Below are 9,707 nucleotides of genomic sequence, written 5' to 3'. Positions count from 1 at the left end.
ATACCATGACCAGTAATTTTATAATAAATTGTCAATTTCCTCTTATGACAGAAGCTGTTTATAGGTGGATCTTTCTGCAACCAAAAGAATCTATCACACTATTCATGATTTTACAGTTTAGGCTTATTAACAATAAAAATGACTCGAACTTTGTCTCTGGCATATTATAATAAAGTCCCAAGAGCAAAGCATCTATTCTCTTGCACTTTAAATGATTTTCTTTTTCCTACATTGAATAACTTCCCAGAGAAATGGCACAAATGAAAGAATTTATAAACATCTGCCTAGCTCATGTTATTGGTTATTTGTGTAAAAATTTGTCTTATTACTCACACAAGACTGTTTTTTTACCCTTTGGAAAATAATAATCTATGATTTCCTGTACGTAAAAGAGCCAGGGAAAATCTTTTATTCTGATCTAAGTTGTTTCTTCACTTTTAATTATAATACCTACTATTGCCCCAATCAGCCAAGAAAAATCTGACCTGGTGTAAAGCTTTAGAATAATTTTGATTAAAAAAAAGTTTTAGTAGCAACAAGTCAATCTAAATCACAGGGACTGTTATACTCCCTTAAGTTATTCAAGACATACAGACAAAGAAGTTAATAAGATAAACCTAAACAAAGTTTGAAAAACTATAAAATGCCTTATAAAGAAAAGTCAAATTTGACTTATTATAAAGTCAAATAGGAACATTTTAATTTTATTGTATATGATTAATTTAATGGATATAAGCAAAGACTAGGAAGTCCCTCAGTACCTCCCTCTATTTATTTTTCCAGCAGTGTTTGTATGATTTTGAATTCCAGAAGAGCTGTGAGGTCTTTTCATCATGTTTTTTTCTTTTGTTTCCGGGGAAGAAAAATATCTGGTTTAGTAGTGACGTCTGGTGTAAGAGATTGTATTTCAGAATATTTCAACTCATCTTTGGGTCATTGACCTCAGGTCTGAAAATTGCAAGATGTTTCCTCATGTAGCTTGTTCTTTGGAGCACTTCTCTTTCATAACTCTAGTTTCTACCCCCAGGCATTCTATTCTGACACTGAGGATTTACCTTTTCATCTCAGGGAATTTTGAAGGATTGTAGACCTGTATCAGAGTATCAAGTAATATTGTGTTAATCTTTTATGAAAAACTCTAAGTTCTTATTTCAGCTTCTCTCTTCTCTAGAATCTTCATCATAGCCATTTTTATTGTTTCTTATTCTTAGTATTAATAGTTTCCTATGGTGGCTGGTGATGATTCTATTGGCTTATTTCTCCATCATTTTTTGTTCTTTACAAACACTGAAAGGATAAACACAAACTGAGGCAAGGATATTAGCTTTGGAAGTGTTTGAATCTTACCCTGGAAATTGAAGTACAGTGGTGAGGGTTGGCCTGAAGTAATTTACTGGGATTGTGGGAAGAATAGCTCTGGGTGAGTTAAAATGATAGTGCCAGAGAGGTAAGACAGAGAAGGCAACAGGGTGGCTAGGATGGTAAGAGGAGGGTGTGCATAAAACATGCCCCAGATAAGGGTTGGTCACCTGAGATGGTGTGATTATGTAAAGAATTGAGTGGTATAGGCTCTTGGTGTTTACCTAGATACATTCCTTCATAGTGCACAGTTCAACATATTTCCTGGCCCCTCTTGTACTCAGTCACGTGACTGAGCTCTGGCCAATGAACTTGTAGTTCTGATCACAACATATCCCATGAAGATTTCCACTCTCTCTTTCCCAGGCCACTCTGCTAAAAATGAAGGATTCTGAGGGTCTGAAAGATGATGCTACCACAAGATAGAAGGAGCTGGGTCTCCTAAGTCGTTGTTTGGAGGGGAGGAATATTGAATTGTGGAAAACAAGAAATAAACTTAAGCCACTGAAAGTTGCTATTTGTTTCTTACAATAGCTAACATTAATTATCCTGATTAACATAGTATCTCTTTGGTTATATTGTCTTTGATATTGTCACAGTAAGAGAATAAAAGAAAGAATAAAGAAGCCGAAAAATATTACTCAGAGAGAGAATATTCAAGGGGAGGGGGGTGGGTTGAAGAGCAGGAGAAAACAGATGGCATTGGGCATGGAGAGCCTCCATAGATAGAAAACACTTTGTGGATGTACTGATCTAATTTTAGAACTGAGCAGGACACCTCTCAATGGACCTCAATTTGTATAAAAGTAGACTGACTTATTTTTGACAACTATAATTAAAAGAATATCTATTTCATACAGCTGTAAATGAAGCACAATCTATTAAGTTTATTTAAAAATATAAGATAGGAAAAAAATCAAAGAACTATAAAGTTCTTAAATATAAAAAAAGATATTTTTAAAACAATGCTGAGTTATGCTACATGTATTTCAAAATAGGAGAGGCTGGAAGCTCTGAGCTTGCTGAGTAGAGGGTGATGTGAGGATGGGAACCGTATGAGGAGAAGGTTTGAATTGCATGCAATTAGATATGAAGCATGCTGGGCCTGGGAGTCCAGAGGAAGTGGCAGGAGAGGACCCGTTTTTCCCTTTGCTTTTTAGTACTTAAATACAGTGACTTAAAAGTCAGTTTCTGTGCAACAAAAGAAATATTTAGTGATCAGATTTGGAACAGTTATTTGAAATTTCCAAACATCTGAAGGGTAAAAAATTAGAGCTAACAGTTTCTTTGAAATATAGCACAGTTTTTTTTTTTTTTTCCTGAAACATGTAAGAAATCCAAACATCTGAAATAATACCCCAAATGTTCACTCTTCGGTGAATAACCACCAAATATATATCATTATCTTTAAAGTATGCTAACATTGTGGCACCCACTGATTGGGATAAAAGCACTCCTTTGTTCCGTCTATAAACTGCCAGTGACAGACCTTTCCTGTGGGTTGGGGCTTCCCTTTTCTTTTCCCCCTTGCTTTCCACACACAAATTCAAGATTTCCTTAGGCTGAGAGGGAAGTCTAAGAGCTTATGAGTAGAGCTCCCCAAGGCTCTAGCACCCATGGCTCCAGTGGTCCCGAGGCTCATGGTGGTCACTGTGAGTCAATCATTGTGGTCTCCTAATATCATCTACGAAGCAGATTATAAAAGCAGGTGATTTCCTCCAGGAACAGGGTGTTCAAGGTCCTCACCTCAGACTCTAAAAATCTCACCAGCCAGGGGTAGGGGTGGGTGGCGGAGAGAGAAATAGGTAGAGCACAGAAGATTTTTAAGGCAGTGAAAATACTGTGTATGAGTTAATAATGATGGATTACATCATTAAACCCAGAGAATTAAAACATCAAGAGTGAACTGTAAGGTAAACTTTGGATATTGGATGATTATGATGTGTCAGCGTAGGTTCCTCAGTCCTAACAAAGTACCATTCTGGGGAGTGGTGTTGATAATAGGGGAGACTATGCAAGTATCAGGGCAGGAGGTATATGGGAAATCTCTGTCCCTTCCTCTCAATTTTACTGTAAACCTAAAACTGCTTTTAAAAATTGTCTTTGGGTTTCCCTGGTGGCGCAGTGGTTGAGAGTCCGCCTGCCGATGTAGGGGACACGGGTTCGTGCCCCGGTCTGGGAAGATCCCACATGCCACGGAGCGGCTGGGCCTGTGAGCCATGGCCGCTGAGCCTGCACATCCGGAGCCTGTGCTCCGCAACGGGAGAGGCCACAACAGTGAGAGGCCCACCTACCACCCAAAAAAAAAAAAAAATTGTCTTTAAAAAATCTCACTAGCTATAATTGTTTCACTAGAAATTGAGCCAAAAAAAAAAAAAAAAGAGGTGTCTTAAATACCACCTGTGCTAAATTCAGGGCTAAAATAATTTCGAAAAAGCTATATACTTTCTCTGATTTCAAAGATAATACGTGTTCTTTGTAGAAAACTTGAAAAATACACAAAAACCAAAGAAAAAGTGGAAAATCTGTGAACACTATTAACTTGTTATATATGTATATGTGTGCATGTGTGTGTCTGTGAAGATGTGTATAAATATATACATTGTAAATGTAATATATAAATGTATATGTTATATATTTATATACAAATATGGAAATATATTTTTATATTTATATATTTGCATATATGTAAATATGTAGAATTTTACTGTATATAACTTTGTTAGCTATAAACTTTAGTTTGTATTATAAAAGTTGTCTTATTCATTCATATTTTTTAAAATAAATAAATAAATTTATTTATTTATTTTGGCTGTGTTGGGTCTTTGTCGCTGCGTGGCGGGCTTTCTCTAGTTGCGGTGAGCGGGGGCTATTCTTCATTGCGGTGCACGGGCTTCTCATTGCAGTGGCTTTTCTTGTGGCAGAGCAAGGGCTCTAGGCGCATGGGCTTCAGTAGTTGTGGCACATGGGCTCCATAGTTGTGGCTCATGGGCTCTAGAACGCAGGGTCAGCAGTTGTGGCGCACGGGCCTAGTTGCTCTGTGGCATGAGGGATCTTCCCGGACTAGGGATCGAACCCGTGTCCCCTGCATTGGCAGGCAGATTCTTAACCACTGTGCCACCAGGGAAGTCCTATTCATTCATTCATTTGTTTGTTTGTTTGTTTGTTTGTTTGCAGTATGCGGGCCTCTCACTGTTGTGACCTCTCCCGTTGCGGAGCACAGGCTCCGGACGCGCAGGCTCAGCGGCCATGGCTCACGGGCCTAGCCGCTCCGCGGCATGTGGGATCTTCCCAGACCGGGGCACGAACCCATGTCCCCTGCATCGGCAGGCGGATTCTCAACCACTGCGCCACCAGGGAAGCCCCTATTCATTCATATTTTTAAGACACTCTAAAAATATTCTCTCTCAAGTGACTTCACAAGAGCTTTCTTCCTACATTTATTTCACTGTCCATAAAATTTGTACCGTAGAAGGGCACGTATCGTGTGTAAATTTCTAATCTTACCCGTTACATTTTTCTTTAAAACAAATGATGGTCTCTTCTTTGAAATGAAGCTCTAGAGTTATAAGAGAAAACTGAACTAGAGCTCATCAATGTCATCAAAAGGAAGCTTATAAAGTCTTTTATTATGTGTACTTCTTCGCATGCCATGAACATACGTACTGCCAAGGTGGTCATTGTAGATGCCATATTTTAAAAAGCCTACCTATTTGGGAATGAATTTAATAGTTTGCACCATTGTCTATGATTCTTTTACAGTCCCTGAAGGGTCAATTATTGCCTGAGGGGAATCAGGGTTCTCCCTGTTTTTCCCATAATAAAAATGATAAACGATAAACCATTTTAATCGTTTCCTATTTTACTGGAAACCTTGGCACTGTCAAAATCTATTTATAAATAATGCTCAGATAAGTCACTTGTAAGTATGTGATGACATGCTGAGCTTAATTTTTACTTTGCCTTGAAGCAGGCAGAGTGTGAGCAATTCCCCACTCTGCTTCACATTACACAGTTTAGTCCTAAAACAGTAATCAACTATTGTGTATTCCAAAAGCCATACAGGGCCTTGCTTTCTACACATTATACCATATGACAACTGGAATCAAGTTGATGAAATGCATGAAATTTATTATATATCCGATTGGCATTTTTCCACTCTGAAGGTCTAAGTCTTCAGCAACTATGCTTTGGAGAAGGTGTGGATGCAAAGGGAAGTACAAATCACTGAAGTTAAAAGGCTTGTCATCTTTAGAGAGTTTCTAGCTTGTGGTCTCTGTTATTTATTGCGATCTAAGTCCTGCAAAGAATGGCTGCTCTCCAAGGACAGCAAAACAAATAGCTTAAATGCTGGAAAGTGAAGGAATCTTTTAATTCCAAATGGACAACCCTGTGTTCTAGAGATAATATTTGAGCAAAATACAAAACCCACTGAACTTTGCTATAAACTTCTATTGATTGGATGAGATAGGAGTATATAATCTCAAGTACGGTACCATGAAACCAAGAAAAGTAAGCAGCTGTATGTGTTTTAATAGAAAATATAAGCTACTCTCTTGTAGAAATGAAGCAGCAGGCTAAATCCAACAGAATTTTAGAAAATTTTGGGCATTTGCAAAGAGTGCTTTTAATAAGCTTTATTATTATTAATAAGCTTTCTTATTCTTTAATAAGAATAATTCTGTTTCTAAGCTCATCTTTAAGTAAAATAGGCAGACATTAATCTAGAGTTGTACCATTTTCCAACACAAATCTTTTGTGTTCCAAATTTGTCAAATATTTTATAGTGTTTTTGTCTTTTACTCCTTGACTTAAATAATTGTATTGCAAAATAAATCCAATTTACCTTGTCTTTAAGAAGATGTTGGGAAGACGCGGAGATCACCTTCCTCCCCACAGATACACCAGAAATACATCTACACGTGGAACAACTCCTACAGAACACCTACTGAACGCTGGCAGAAGACCTCAAACCTCCCAAAAGGCAAGAAACTCCCCCACGTACCTGGGTACGGCAAAAGAAAAAAAGAATAAACAGAGACAAAAGGATAGGGACGGGGGCCTCCCTGGTGGCGCAGTGGTTGAGAGTCCGCCTGCCGATGCAGGGGATACGGGTTCGTGCCCCGGTCTGGGAGGATCCCATATGCAGCGGAGCGGCTGGGCCCGTGAGCCATGGCCGCTGGGCCTGCGCGTCCGGAGCCTGTGCTCCGCAACGGGAAAGGCCACAACAGTGAGAGGCCCGCATACCGCAAAAAGAAAAAAAAAAAAAAAGGATAGGGACGGGACCTGCACCAGTGGGAGGGAGCCGTGAAGGAGGAAAGGTTTCCACACACTAGGAAGCCCCTTCGCGGGCGGAGACTGCGGGTGGCGGAGCGGGGAAGCTTCGGAGTGGCGGAGGGGAGAGCACAGCAACAGGGGTGCGGAGGGCAAAGCGGAGAGATTCCCGCACAGAGGATCAGTGCTGACCAGCACTCATCAGCCCGAGAGGCTTGTCTGCTCACCTGCCGGGGCGGGCGGGGGCTGGGAGCTGAGGCTCAGGCTTCGGTCGGAGCGCAGGGAGAGGACTGGGGTTGGCGACGTGAACACAGCCTGAAGGGGCTAGTGCGCCACAGCTAGCCGGGAGGGAGTCCGGGAAAAGGTCTGGAGCTGCCGAAGAGGCAAGAGACTTTTTCTCCCCTCTTTGTTTCCTGGTGCGCGAGGAGAGGGGATTAAGAGAGCTGCTTAAAGGAGCTTCAGAGACGGGCGGGAGCCGCGGCTAAAAGCGCGGACGCCAGAGACGGGCATGAGACACTAAGGCTGCTGCTGCCGCCACGAAGAGGCCTGTATGCGAGCACAGGTCACTGTCCACACCCCACTTCCGGGGAGCCTGTGCAGCCCGCCACCGCCGGGGTCTCGCGATCCAGGGATGGCTTCCCCGGGAGAGCGCACGGCGCTCCTCAGGCTGATGCAACGTCACGCCGGCGCAACGTCAAGCTGGCCTCTCTGCCGCACGCTCGCCCCGCCTCCGTGCCCCTCCCTCCCCCGCGGCCTGAGTGAGCCAGGGCCCCCGAATCAGCGGCTCCTTTAACCCCGTCCTGTCTGAGTGAAGAACAGACGTCCTCCGGCGACCTACACGCAGAGGCGGGGCCAAATCCAAAGCTGAGCCCCGGGAGCTGTGCGAACAAAGAAGAGAAAGGGAAATCTCTCCCAGCAGCCTCAGGAGCAGCGGATTAAAGCTCCACAATCAACTTGATGTACCCTCCATCTGTGGAATACATGAATAGACAACGAATCATCCCAAATTGAGGAGGTGGACTTTGAGAGCAAGATTTATGATTTTTTCCCTTTTTCTCTTTCTGTGTGTATGTGTATGCTTCTGTGTGAGATTTTGTCTGTATAGCGTTGCTTCCACCATTTGTCCCAGGATTCTATCCGTCCGTTTTTGTGGTTGGCTTTTCTTAATAATAATTTTTTATTTTAATAACTTTATTATATTTTATCATACTTTATTTTATTTTACTTTATCTTTTCTATCTTTTTTCCTTCCTTCCCTCCTTCCTCCCTCCCTCCCTCCCTCCTTTCTTTCTTTCTACTTCTACTAATTCTTTCTTTCTTTTTCTCCTTTTTATTCTGAGCCGTGTGGATGAAAGGCTCTTGGTGCTGCAGCCAGGAGTCAGTGCTGTGCCTCTGAGGGGGGAGAGCCAACTTCAGGACATTGGTCCACAAGAGACCTCCCAGCTCCACATAATATCAAACGGCGAAAATCTTCCAGAGATCTCCATCTCAACACCAGCACCCAGCTTCACTCAACGCCCAGCAAGCTCCAGTGCTGGACACCCTATGCCAAACAACTAGCAAGACAGGAACACCACCCCACCCATTAGCAGAGAGGCTGCCTAAAATCATAATAAGTCCACAGATACCCCAAAACACACCACCAGACGTGGACCTGCCCACCAGAAAGACAAGATACAGCCTCATCCACCAGAACACAGGCACTAGGCCCCTCCACCAGGAAGCCTACACAACCCACTGAACCAACCTTAGCCACTGGGGACAGACACCAAAAACAACGGGAACTACGAACCAGCAGCCTGCAAAAAGGAGACCCCAAACACAGTAACATAAGCAAAATGAGAAGACAGAAAAACACACAGCAGGTGAAGGAGCAAGATAAAAACCCACCAGACCTAACAAATGAAGAGGAAATAGGCAGTGTACCTAAAAAAGAATTCAGAATAATGATAGTAAAGATGATCCAAAATCTTGGAAATAGAATACACAAAATGCAAGAAACATTTAGCAAGGACCTAGAAGAACTAAAGATGGAACAAGCAATGATGAACAACACAATAAATGAAATTAAATACACTCTAGATGGGATCAATAGCAGAATAACTGAGGCAGAAGAACGGGTAAGTGAGGCGGAAGATAAAATAGTGGAAATAACTACTGCAGAGCAGAATAATGAAAAGAACTGAGGAGAGTCTCAGAGACCTCTGGGACAACATTAAACACACCAACATTCGAATTATAGGGGTTCCAGAAGAAGAAGAGAAAAAGAAAGGGACTGAGAAAATATTTGAAGAGATTATAGTTGAAAACTTTCCTAATGTGGGAAAGGAAATAGTTAATCAAGTCCAGGAGGCACAGAGAGTCCCATACAGAATAAATCCAAGGAGAAATACGCCAAGACACATACTAATCAAACTGTCAAAAATTAAATACAAAGAAAACATATTAAAAGCAGCAAGGCAAAAACAACAAATAACACACAAGGGAATCCCCATCAGGTTAACAGCTGATCTTTCAGCAGAAACTCTGGAAGCCAGAAGGGACTGGCAGGACATATTTAAAGTGATGAAGGAGAAAAACATGCAACCAAGATTACTCTAACCAGCAAGGATCTCATTCAGATTTGATGGAGAAATTAAAACCTTTACAGACAAGCAAAAGCTGAGAGAGTTCAGCACCACCACACCAGCTTTACAACAAATGCTAAAGGAACTTCTCTAGGCAAGAAACACAAGAGAAGGAAAAGACCTACAATAACGAACCCAAAACAATTAAGAAAATGGGAATAGGAACATACATATCGATAATTACCTTAAATGTAAATGGACTAAATGCTCCCACCAAAAGACACAGATTGGCTGAATGGATACAAAAACAAGACCCATATATATGCTGTCTACAAGAGACCCACTTCAGACCTAGGGACACATACAGACTGAAAGTAAGGGGATGGAAGAAGATATTCCATGCAAATGGAAACCAAAAGAAAGCTGGAGTAGCAATTCTCATATCAGACAAAATAGACTTTAAAATAAAGACTATTAGAAGAGACAAAGAAGGACACTACATAATGA

This window comes from Mesoplodon bidens (assembly GCF_964165515.1).
Source record: "Mesoplodon bidens genome assembly, chromosome: 4".
Taxonomy (NCBI): Eukaryota; Metazoa; Chordata; class Mammalia; order Artiodactyla; family Ziphiidae; genus Mesoplodon; species Mesoplodon bidens.
Note: the sequence above shows the minus strand (reverse complement) of the source record.